Below are 13155 nucleotides of genomic sequence, written 5' to 3'. Positions count from 1 at the left end.
AAACAATATAACCAACTTTAAAAAAGAAAAAAATCCATGTTTTCCATCAACACACCTTGCATTCCATATTAAATATTTACACCCATATTTCCAAGAGAAAAAAAAAACACATTTTACATCATTTAACACACATTCTTTGTTACATGTCACCATGAAAACATTTTTAGCTTCTAGCTTCTGCTAGCTTGCTAGCTTCTGTTAAATCTTTTTATATATCCAACTGTTGGTTTGGCCTACAGATTTTAAAAATAAAATAAATAAAATTAAAAATTAAAAAATCTGATATATTCGATGGATGGATGGAAAGATGGATGGAAAGGTGGATGGAAAGGTGGATGGAAAGATGGAAAGATAGATGGAAAGATGGATGGATGGATGGATGGATGGATGGAAAGATGGATGGATGGATGGATGGATGGATGGATGGAAAGATGGATAGATAGATAGATAGATGGAAAGATAGATAGATAGATAGATAGATAGATAGATAGATAGATAGATAGATAGATAGATAGATAGATAGATAGATAGATAGATAGATGGATGGATGGATGGATGGATGGATGGATGGATGGATGGATGGATGGATGGATGGATGGATGGATGGATGGATGGATGGAAAGATAGATGGATGGATGGATGGAAGGATGGATGGATGGATGGAAAGATGGATAGATAGATAGATAGATGGAAAGATAGATAGATAGATAGATAGATAGATAGATAGATAGATAGATAGATAGATAGATAGATAGATGGATGGATGGATGGATGGATGGATGGATGGATGGATGGATGGATGGATGGATGGATGGATGGATGGATGGATGGAAAGATAGATGGATGGATGGATGGAAGGATGGATGGATGGATGGAAAGATGGATGGATGGATGGATGGATGGATGGATGGAAAGATGGATGGATGGATGGATGGATGGATGGATAGATAGATAGACATATAGATAGATAGATAGATGGATAGATGGAAAGATGGAAAGATAGATAGATAGATAGATAGATAGATAGATAGATAGATAGATAGATAGATAGATAGATAGATAGATAGATAGATAGATAGATAGATAGATAGATGGAAAGATGGATAGATGGATAGATGGATGGATGGAAAGATGGATCTGCTAGCTTCTGTTAAATCTTTTTATATATCCAACTGTTGGTTTGGCCTACATATTTTAAAAATAAAATAAATAAAATAAAAAATAAAAAAACCTGATATATTCGATAGATAGATGGATGGAAAGATGGATGAAAAGATGGATGGAAAGGTGGATGGAAAGATAGATAGATTGATAGATAGATGGATGGATGGATGGATGGATGGATGGATGGATGGATGGATGGATGGATGGATGGATGGATGGATGGAAAGATAGATGGTAGCTCCAGTCTTCTCAGTTCTCAGCACAGTAATTGGTTCGGTCACTGGTAGTAAAAGATAATATTTGTGATACATGACTCTGAGTCAATGGTGCAGTTACTCGCAGGCCTCGTGGCCCCTGCTGTCATAACAGCCTCTTTAAATCCAAATGTAGATGCTATCGTACTGTTAAGTGCCGAAACCATAAATATAGTGTGCAAGGCTGCGTTTCTCATAACAGACTCTCAAAAATCCATTTCCTTTCCTTTAATTACATTCCAGCGCTGTGTGCACTCCTAACTTTGAGCTATCGTTGTATTTTGGTCGGTTTAATTTAAAAAAAGAAAATCTAGAAAATCACAGTAATGTTGGGCACTGTAAATGTAATCTTCCCTCCAGAGTAAACAATTACAAATTGAATCAGATGAAGCCTTGAGAGTGAGACTAAACGCAATGACTTGTGGGTATATTTGAGCCTGACCTACACTAATAATCTTAATCCTTTCCAACAAGCATGTTATTACAGATGCCATTATTGATCTCAGGAACAGCAGGTTTTTCTCCATCTTTGGCTGCTTCCTTCCCACATGTGCTTGGCTCCTCAGTATAATAGCTTTGGAAGGATTGCTGAGGCGTGCGCGGACATAATTCCCAGTCGTGCAACCAACACTCAAGCAACAGGTGTTGAATTGTGACCTCTGAATAGAGGTGTGCGAGCAGACAATGTAACAGCATTCCTCCTAAGATCTATTCAGCTTTTCAGCAGAAAATAAAGATTCGGGTTACTAAACTGCAAACAATGTCACGTTCAATGGAAAAGAAAGAACACATTACAGTGCATGAAATACAATAATTGTACTGCGTACACAAATAATTGCCTTTGTGAAAAAGAAGTAGCCAACACTTCAGCATTAAAAGAGTTATTGTGCAAACTTAATGTAATGATTTGGGACACTTTAGTTGCACTAAAGATTTGAAGTATATTGCTATTGCATTTCTAGGGTGTATTGTATTATTTGTGTTTGTGCAAATATTGCAGTGTTGAGGCTAGGGATGGGACGATGACCGGTTTCACGATAAACCGTGATAAAATGTACTGACGGTTAGTATTATCGTTTAAAATTTAATTATCATTAAAACCGTGTTTGATTATCGCGAGTTTAATAATTCACTGAATCCTGTCGGCCAGTCTGACGCAGGCGCGCAGCACGCAATATTTTTTTAAATTACTCTTCGAGAAGGAATGGCGGAAGGCAGTGCCCGTGCTCAGGAGATTTTTCAGCCTTTTAAAAGGACCAAATCTGAGGTGTGGTCATATTTTGGGTTGTACAAAAGTCCTGAGGGAAACTTGATCGAGGATGGTCACCTTGTCTGCCGAACAAAAAGTCACTGCAATAGAAACACTTCAAATCTGCCGAGTCGTCTTGTGTGATCATCACCCGAACGCAAGGCAAGTTAACTTTGACCTCAATACCAAAACTACGTCTGGGAAACAATTGGGCACAAAATGTTGTTTTGAGTTGAAACATTTTATGTCACTCACTTGAAATAGACGTGAAGCTTCCGCGAAGAAAAGTTCGTAGCAAGTGGATTTGAGCTAAAGACGAACGAACAACTTCAAACAAGACTATTATTAAGAGTGATATTTTAAGGGATAGTAAAGTATAGATACATCACGTATTAAACCGATTTTATTTTTACCACATAATTACAGGGACATATTGAATTGATAATGAGATTAGCTAATGTTTTAAATCTTACCTATTTATGAATTCATTTTGTAAAACAATCGTCCAGACAAGATAATATCACACCAATATTATCAAACTCTGTAAGCAATAAATCAACTCTGATTTCATTTTTGCTATACAATCAAAAACCGGAGACGCAAGACGGCAAGTTGTATTTGAATGAAACAAGAGCGCGCGTCCGTTGTGATATGGATGTGCGCTGTGTAATAATGTGTTGCTATTGACGACGGGCATTATAAAGAAGCAAATGCCATAGAATAGAATCTTGCTTAAAAAAAACTGCATAGAGAGGCTTGTTTTATTTGTTGTTTGTTGATTTTCAATTATAAAACTTGTTGAAATGTTTTCAGTGTGAGCATCAGTTCTTAACAAAACCGCGATAATATTGATAATCACGATTATTTTGGACGCTATAATCGTGATATGAAATTTTCATACCGTCCCATCCCTAGTTGAGGCTTTGGGTTAAACATGTTTTGTTTTTCTCATTGTCACAATAAAAGATACTACAATTAAGCATAACTTTCAGTTAAATAAAAGACCTTGATAAGATAACTTTAAGTCTTTTTTTTGTTTTTTGGTCTAAGCTTCTGTTCGTAAAACTAAATGTGGATAACATGGACTCCTGTCTATATAATGTTCCCATATGCAGTGATTCAGTGATTCAGTGTTGTGTGGGAGGTCATTTGAGAAGTGGGTTAAGGTGTTGCTTCAGTCTGGTAAATGTGTCATTAGCGTTTCCCCTCCAATTACCTTTTTAGACCGTCTCAAAGGGTTTGACTCCATTTTGACAACCCTGTAATCACAATTCAGAGATGGCAGGAGAGTAACCGACTCTGATAAACTACACCAACCGTCTAGAAATGTTTAGCCAAAGATTATAAGAACCCAGTATCTTGACTCGGCCTTAATGGTTTTGCTCTGATCATTTACATTAAAACATTTTTTTTTTCCGTATTACCTTAGCAAATTATCTATAGATGTGGAATATTGAATTTGTTTTATACCCAAAATGTCACAGTGATATTTACATTTTTAAATGGATTTGTAATGAAATGTAATTCTAAATGTAAAACACATTGCATAAAACGCCACTAAGCAAAAAAAAAATGTTTGTCTTTTTAAAGACACGGTGCACGACCTGTCAATCCGACTTATCATGCTTCACCACTGCATATATTAACACGAACAAACACATTGCATGTAAAACACCTGGGATTTTTGCTGCTTGTTCAAATTGCTTAATTAAAATGAGCTTAAGCAACACAATTGCTATACATTTTGTCCAAACTTAATTTGATTGTGCCTAAATATTATGTACAATTTAAGTTTGCTTAATCCGTTTGTGTTGGATTACATGAATGATTTGTGTTGCATTAACTGAAACTGGGCGGTGCTTGTTAGTTCCCAGCATGCTTTGCATATCTTGAAATATAAATGTTGAAATTAAGTGTTATTTTATGTGTTTTTGAGAAAATTAGAAAAGGGAAAAGTTCAGTTACATTGAAATTATTAGAACCATTAAAATTACAGTGTTACGATTATTTAGAATAGCGGAGCATCTGGTTAGCTGATGAAGCAAGTAAATCTTTTCATTTAAGATGCTAAAAAAGTGTTAATGGTTGTAAATCGTTGGCTATAATCTAAAAATTGATTCATCCAATGCAAAATAGAGTTAGAATACCTGATCAGTTGGTCTAAAACATTGCAAACTAGTTGAGCTGACACTATTAGATTAAGCTGTGCTCAACCATAGTAAATAAGTTGAATCAACCTTAATAAATTAAGTTGACCCAACGCAAGTACATTAAATTGGAATAACAGAACTGCATAATGCTGAAATAAAGCAAGTTAATCATGTGGAAATCCTTTCCATGATTTTTTTTAATATTCATTGAGTTATTTTCTTAAGTGGATCGGCAAGGAATGAAACGGTTAAAGGAGTAGTTCACTTTAAAAAAAAAAAAAAAAAAAAAACAATTTCTGATAATTTACTCACCCCCATGTCATCCAAGATGTCCACGTCTTTCTTTCTTCAATCGAAAATAAATGAATGTTTTTGATAAACATTTCAGGATTTTCTCCATTTAGTGGACTTCAATGGGAACCAAACGGTTCAAGGTCCAAATGAGAGTTTCAGTGCAGCTTCAAAGGGCTTTAAACGACACCAGACGATGAATAAGGGTCTTATCTAGCGAAACGATCGCTCATTTAAAAAATAAATAAAAAAGTTTAAATTTTAGAAGCACAAATACTCGCCTTGCTCTGTTCTGTGATGAGTGTCTGTGACTCTCCTGTTCGAACTCGTTCATCAAAATGAACAAATCTTTTTCCGAGTCATGACTCGAAGGGTCCAGATAAGACCCTTATTCATCGCCTGGTGTCGTTTAAAGCCCTTTGAAGCTGCACAGAAACTCTCATTTGGACCTTGAATCGTTTGGTTCCCAATGAAGTCCATTATATGGTGAAAATTCTGGAATGTTTTCATCAAAACCCGCAATGGCTTGGCCTGATGGTGGAAAAGCAGCTCTACAAAGACCACATTGAAAAGGCTCACACATATACAGTCCTGTTTATGAACTATGATCATAAACCGAATGCTGAGCAAGCGCTGTTTGCTTCCAGAACATTCAAGGTCATGACCTCTCATTAGGTTATTCCGAATTCCCAACATGCCTTCATTGCTTTGAGCCACAGTCGATATAAAGCCTCATATGGCTGAACTATAATTTGTCTAATTAATAGACCTATTTCCCTCTTCAAATCCAGCTGGTCTAAAGAGAATGTTATTGGCAGCGGGAACACCCATTAATGTACATCTGTCATGGAAAATGCTTTTTGCTGCTATCAAAGCCTGATCCTGACATGGCAGAAAGGGGAGGTCATAAACGGATAATAGGATTGTAGTAGCCCTTTCGTGGAATAAAAAGCACACACACTTTAAGATAGCAACAGACTTGAAATTCACAGCACGACCCGAACGTGGTCATATCTTAATAGGAATGTCTGCATGTTTATTGCGATGTGAGCTGTGGAGAAAAATGGTTTCTGCACTCGGCAAAGAGAACTTATTTTCTTTAAGAATCATCTTTAAAACTGGAAAACAAAAGTTGTGTGGGTTTTATTCAGACTTGGGGTCATCTACTGGTTGTGCTAGCGTTCTCATAAAAGAGATACACCTCTCAAAATATATTCTTTCTCTTTTAGAAAAACACTGTAAAAATACTGACGACTCCTCCTGCACTTCAACGATTTTCGTCCTTTTACGTCACTTCATGGCTGCTAAAAAAGTACATTCTACATGTCCTTTCCCGTAGTAAGTTTTTTTTTTATTCCCATCACTTGAGTGTTGTATTGTTCATTCTACTATCAAACTTCACATTTTGTGAAATCATAGTTCTTCCCACAATGGCAATAAAAGGTCCATTATAACCACTTGGAGATAGCAAACACAAACATTAAAACTGTATCAGAAAACCTTTTCAATAACATTTTTCTAAGGACTGTTACTGGAATAGAGGCTACATTTTAGCTGGTGCAAAAGAAGAACGTCACCATCTTTCCCATCAATGTATTAGTATTTGAGTCTCTTTCACGTCTCTTTTGTTCTCCATGAAGGCATTCCAGCCCCTTGCAACCTGAGTCCTGAGGACACAAAAACAGAGAAAATAAACAAAGTTTCAAAGTATAAATGTCAGGTCTAGCAAATCTGTAGGTGGTCCCAGGGACTTGCAACATGACCTGCAGACTCAATTCAGGAAATTCAATTCATTGGCGCTTTTCATCTCCATCTATAGTGGAACCCAAGCAAATGGAAAAGACTGATGTAAAAAGTGATATATTGACATTTTATTTGTCGGTTTATTTATCCTTTTTTTCCGAACAGACTTTGTATATCACCCCAAAATTCTGGTGATAACTGATGTTTAGTGTGTGCTCAAGTGTTTGTTCGTGTTAATATATGCAGTGATGAAGCATGATAAGTCGGATTGACAGGTCATGCACCGTGTCTTTAAAAAGATGAACATATTTCTTGCTTAGTGGCGTTTTAACTTTATTTTTTACTTTGAAATTCAATTCAATTTCATAATTATTTGTATAGCACTTTTCACAATACAGGTTTGTATTGCAGCTTTACAGAAATGTACGTGGAAAAATACATTTAGTTAATCATGTATCAATTTAGGGCATAACATATATTTTTCTTGCTTAGTGGTGTTTTAACTTTATTTTTACTTTGAAATTCAATTCAATTTCATAATTATTTGCAGTGTTGTAGTCTTCGAGACTCGGACTCGTCTCGGACTCGGTCTCGAGACCATATTTTAATGGTCTTGGTCTTGTCATGGACTCGTGTGCATTTGGACTCGGAATTGACTCGTACTCGAACAATTTTTTTTTTTAGGACTCGGACTTGTTCCCGAGTCATCTCGAGTTCAATTCAAAATATTTTTCATGATTATTAATGTATTTTAATAAAACATTTCTTTAAATTGATTGACACGCCCAGTGATTGGTGATTTTCTAGTGCACAATTGCGCATGACAAATTGTAATAAAATTACTTTTAACACCACCTACTATGTGGCCTTTTTACCCTAAACTGATCATATTTTTTTAACTCTAAGTAAATTCAGTAAAATAAAAAAAAGGATTTCTCTAAGTAAATAAAAGTAAATTAGGTAATAACCCTCACTGATCTCGGTCTCGACTCGGACTCGACCGTCTCTGGTCTCGGACTCGACTTGGACTCGACTCTTTATGGACTCGGTCTTGACTCGGACTCGACTCTCTCTGGTCTCGGTCTCGATATCAGAAAGGCTATTCCAGAGTTTTGGAGCTAAATGCTAGAACGCCCTCCCTCCTTTAGTGGACTTAGATATCCTAGGAATGACCAGAAGCCTTAAATTTAGTGATCTTAAAGAACGCGATGGATTGTAGAGCGATAGAAGGTCCATTAAATACACAGGAGCTAAACTATTTAGGAACTTAATAGGTAACCAGTGTAGAGATGATAAAATTGGTGTTATATGATCATATTTCTTGACCTAGTAAGAACTCTAGCAGCTGCATTTTGTACTAACTGTAGCTTGTTTAGTGAGGATGCAGGACAACCGGCTAATAAAGCATTGCAGTCTCGAGGTCATGAATGCATGAACTAACTTTTCTGCATCAGAGACAGATAGCATGTTGCGTAGCTTAGCGATGTTTCTAAGGTGGAAAAAGGCTGTTCTTGTAACATATGAAATATGATTTTCGAAAGACAAGTTGCGGTCTAGTATAACACCCAGGTCTTTTACTGTAGTGGAGAAAGTAACAGGACATCCTTCTATAATAAAGTTGTTTTGTAAGAGGATTTGTGTGTAGTTTTTTGGACCAATAAGTAATACCTCCATTTTATCTGAATTTAATAGCAGGAAATTATGCATCACCCAGCATTTTATGTCTTTGAGACACTGTGTCAATTTAGATGAGTTTTCATAGTGTTTTCATCTCAGCATGTCAGTGTGGTCAGCATAACGGTGGAAATTAATTCCATGTTTTCTTATAATTTACCTATACGGGCAGCATATATAGCAGAGGGCCTAACACCGATCCTTGTGGTACATAGTCTACTGACGTTATCTTTGATTTTTCCCCATTTAACACTCTGGGGTTGTTCGTTTTAGAGTCACACTCGGGGTGTTCGGGTCCAAATACACCCAAAGGGCAGGATTCATATTTAAAAAAAAAAAAAAATCATAATTTCAAAATTTTTTTACAAAATTTCCCCCCATTGAACATAATAGAAAAAATTTCTTTTTTTTAAAGCTGTATTTCATTTTAGAGTCAAGCCTAGGCCTCATAAAAGCAGTTTTTGAAATGAGATGGATGTCATATGGTGGACAAACTGAGCATTTTAAAAATGCAAAACACATTTTTTGGTGTGTGTATAAAAGTGTGTTTGTGTGTGTGTCTGGATGTGTCTGTTTTGCACTCTTGATGTTTTATAGATTCACCCCTTCTCTGTTGTGTGCTTTTTTTTCAAGATCGTGGCTGATTTGTAGATTGTACGCACAAAAAAACTCAGTATTTTCACATTTTTGCCAATTTCCCATTCATTTTCAGCCCATTCTCACTCCCAAGGCGTCACCTAACTGACGCCTTGGGAAGCATTTGGACATGCTTCAATATCTGACGCTTTAGGCGCCCTTTAGCGTCAGTTAGATGACGCCCTAGGATCGCGCGTACCCTACCCCCACCCCACACCTAAACCTAACCGCGTCCTCTAACTGACGCTTTCCTTTGGCGTCAGTTAGATGACGCCGTGGGATCGCGTCATGTAAGTGACGCTAAAGGGCGCCTAAAACGTCAAATATTGAAGCATGGTCAAAGGTGACGCCTTGGGGTGAGAATGCGTTGTCATTTTCCATGCGTGTCCATTTGGACCCGAACACCCCAAGTGTGACTATTTTTTTTTACAACCACTTAGACTACTCACATCCTGTCCCCAATTTTTTTGGGTGTTCAAATACCAAATACCAACAAAGTCACCAAATTTCGGACCATTCCGAGGAAGCTGTGATTTTTAAAAACATTTTATTTAAATTCTTCGGGTCCATTTGGGCCGAACAACCCCATTTCAGACAAAATGATAACGGTCCAATAAGTACGATCTAAACCAGCTTAATGCCTGTCTCTGAAAACCAGTGTAGTTTTGTAGTCGATCCAAGAGTATTTTATGATCTATAATGTCGAATGCAGCGCTATGTTCAAGTAGAACTAGTATACACCCATCCCTCATTCAAACTGGTGTGACACACACTGCTATACAAAAAAACAACAACAGCAACAAAAAACAATTGTAGTTTGATGTTGTCAATCCAGGTGTGACGTGGTTAGAACATGATGATGGAGAACAAATATGTCCGAATTTTCATTTTTGGCTAAACTTTTCTTTAGTCTAACAAATCTAGCTCATTTAAAGCAGAATTGCTAACAGGCACTATAATGGATATCTTTTACAGTGACCCCAATCAAACAAAATCAACCTCTCTACCTCTAAATTCCTCCTTACGCTCAACTAGAACCTTCGTTTAGGCTCTTTCACTGCCTTTTCACACCGAAACACAATGGCCGTAATGTAAGTTTTCCCTCTAATTACACCGCAAATTGAACCCCAGGGCCCCCGCTGTCTTGTTTGCTCTGGGTCTGGATTTGTAGGGTGCTATTTCCTTTCCACAGATGTGCACATTGCACCTCTATCCCCGGTACTGAGACGCTCCTATTATCCCAGCTGTTGTGCTACGGGCAGCCTTGGACTAGCCGTCTCCAGGGCCCTGTTTTTTCAGCTGCCGCCATCCTCGCCTTCCCCAACCCCCGTCTCGGCCCTTTCTGGGCTGTCTGGCTCTTTCCCTCTGGGGACGTATGATGCATAACCCATATTAAACATTATAAAGAGTATGACAAACAGAAATTTGTTTTCTTGATGTTGTTTTCCTTTCTCCCTATGTGTTTTGATTCCTAGCGTCTGTCTTGTAAATTCGATGCTGCACGATCTTCATCCGTAATTGTGCGCGTTTGACACTCCTCGGCTCGGGGCTTTGAATGTTCTCAGGTTGTTTTTATCATGTTGAGCCAGCAGTCGCTCATAGAGAACTGAATTAATAATAATAAGAGTTAAAAGCGAGGGGCACGCAGCGGGCGATCAGCGAAGATACTCTAATCGAGACACTTTTGCAAGACCTGCCATTAAAAGGGTTCACACTTGAAATGATTTGTTCTCCTCACAGACAGTAGTGGCAACAAGCACGGCTGGTAACGGGATTCACACGATCATGTGCAAACAATTGCACGTGTATTGTCATTGTTTTTATTAACAACATCTCGAAACACTGTTGCAGGAGACAGATCAGTTTAACTGACTCTGCAGCAAGTTAAATACAATTGTTGGATTTTGCACTGTAAAAAAAAAATATTTTCAAGATTTGTTATCACAACTTTTTTTTTCTTTTGTCAAATCAACTTAAATAATTTATTTAGTTCAGATAACTTATTATTTTGAGTTTCTGATGATTAAATCAATCTCCATTGTATTAACTCACTTTTTCCATTTCAATCAACTTAAAATTTTAAGGCAACCAGGTTACTTATTTTTTAAGTAAAAAAAACAACAATATTTTTAAACATGCAAATCGATTGCCTAAAAAAAAAAAAAAATTGGAATTTATCAGTGGTTTACCTATAGTGGATTTACTTGATAAAGTGAAAATCCCAGCCCGATCTCACGGGAATTCGTACTAATTTTACGAGGTGGCTAATTCGTAACAATTCATACGACCTCATTCATATGAATTAGTACGATTTTGCTAAATCGTGTATATTATTATACGAATTGGCCAATTCGTATGAATTCGTACGATTGACCTACCCCTTACCCCGCCCCTAAACCCAACCATCACGTGGGTTTAGACAAATCGTACGAGTGAGGTCGTACGAATTAGTACGAATTACACCGCGTCCTAACTACACGCGACGCGATAAAATTCCAGCCACAGCAAGTATGTCTGTCCACACTAGACGCGACGCGACTGTGAGATGCCACACATTCAGAACAGCGTGTAAGCAGTCTCTCTGTGAAAGCGCACTGTTGGCTCGCACTTGCTTTGAATATGGGTAAGGACATAATCAAATCAAGAAATAACATTATTAAAAATCAAAACATTAACAAAATATACTCATTGACTCATTTTGTTATGAAGTACAGTCGTATGTTTGCATAGAATTCATTTTGAACGCTATATTACATGCTTTCAAAATCTGAGGTAAATTATCCGTTTCCCTTGTGGCACAGTGGCCTATTTTTAACTAAAAATAAATAATGTACTCATAACCAGTGTAATTTCTTCATTCTGTCAGCCGCGACGTCGCAGAAATAGGAACCGTTTCTAAATTAGAAACTTTGCATGTCGCCGTCGCGTCTGGTTAGGACAAAAACTCTGATTAACATGGAAAAGATACCTTTTATCACGTGTCGCGGCGTCGCGTGTAGTTAGGACACGGTGTTAGCCACTTTTTAATCATTCATCGAATTCGTACGAATTGGTCGGGTAGGAAAATCCAGCTTTTAATGTTGTTTATGTGTCTATGTGGTGTTTTTAATATGCTTTAAGACAAAGTCATCACTATTGCTGATTATTTTCTCTTTAAAACTGCAGTGAACCAAAGACAGTCTCAAAAACACAGTTTAAAATCAGATGACGTCACAAACTACTTTGTAACGAATCAGCGTGTGTGTGATCGTCAACTGTGTGAGTGAGTGGAGGCGGGGCTCATTTGCATATTCATAAAACCACGTATAGTCAATGAGGCAAGGGCGTAGAGTTACATTAAAGCTATTTTAAGGCATCCTTTTTTTGTTCTGTTTTTTACGGAAAAAAAATTACACAATAGTGCTCAAATAAAATATTGACCCTTTGGAGACAGTTCTGACATGTTCACTTAGGGTGTACTCACTTTTGTTAGCAGTTATTTTGACAATAATGGCTGTATGTTGAGTTATTTTCAGAGGACAGTAAATATATACTGCTATACAAGCGCTCTAAAATATATCCAAGTTTAATTTCTATAGTATTGTCCCTTGAGTAGATATACTAAAATGTTTGCTGAAATTTGAAACTTTTGTGAGATACTGTATAATTCTATCATCACTTGCTCACCCTCATGTCGAGAGATTTATTTCCCTCCGTTTAAAGTCCTTTCATCTAACACTTAAAAGTTACAAAAAACTGCATCGTAAAAATAACCAATCATTAAGGTTTAATCCAAATCCAACTCTTCTAATGTGACGCAATGCTTTATATGATGAACATTAACAAGATTGTGCGTACTGTTGTAAACACATACGTTCAAATGATTGCATGACGTGCGAAACACGAGGCATGAGGACTTGTTTTCAGCAAATGCATTTTTAGCTCAGGACACTTTGGTTAACATAATCGGTCAGCTTTAGTGTAAGGTTTATTGAAGGTGGTATGTTATTTTCAA

Source organism: Pimephales promelas, chromosome 16 (genome assembly GCF_988280905.1).
Source record: "Pimephales promelas chromosome 16, fPimPro1.hap1.1, whole genome shotgun sequence".
Lineage (NCBI taxonomy): Eukaryota > Metazoa > Chordata > Actinopteri > Cypriniformes > Leuciscidae > Pimephales > Pimephales promelas.
Note: the sequence above shows the minus strand (reverse complement) of the source record.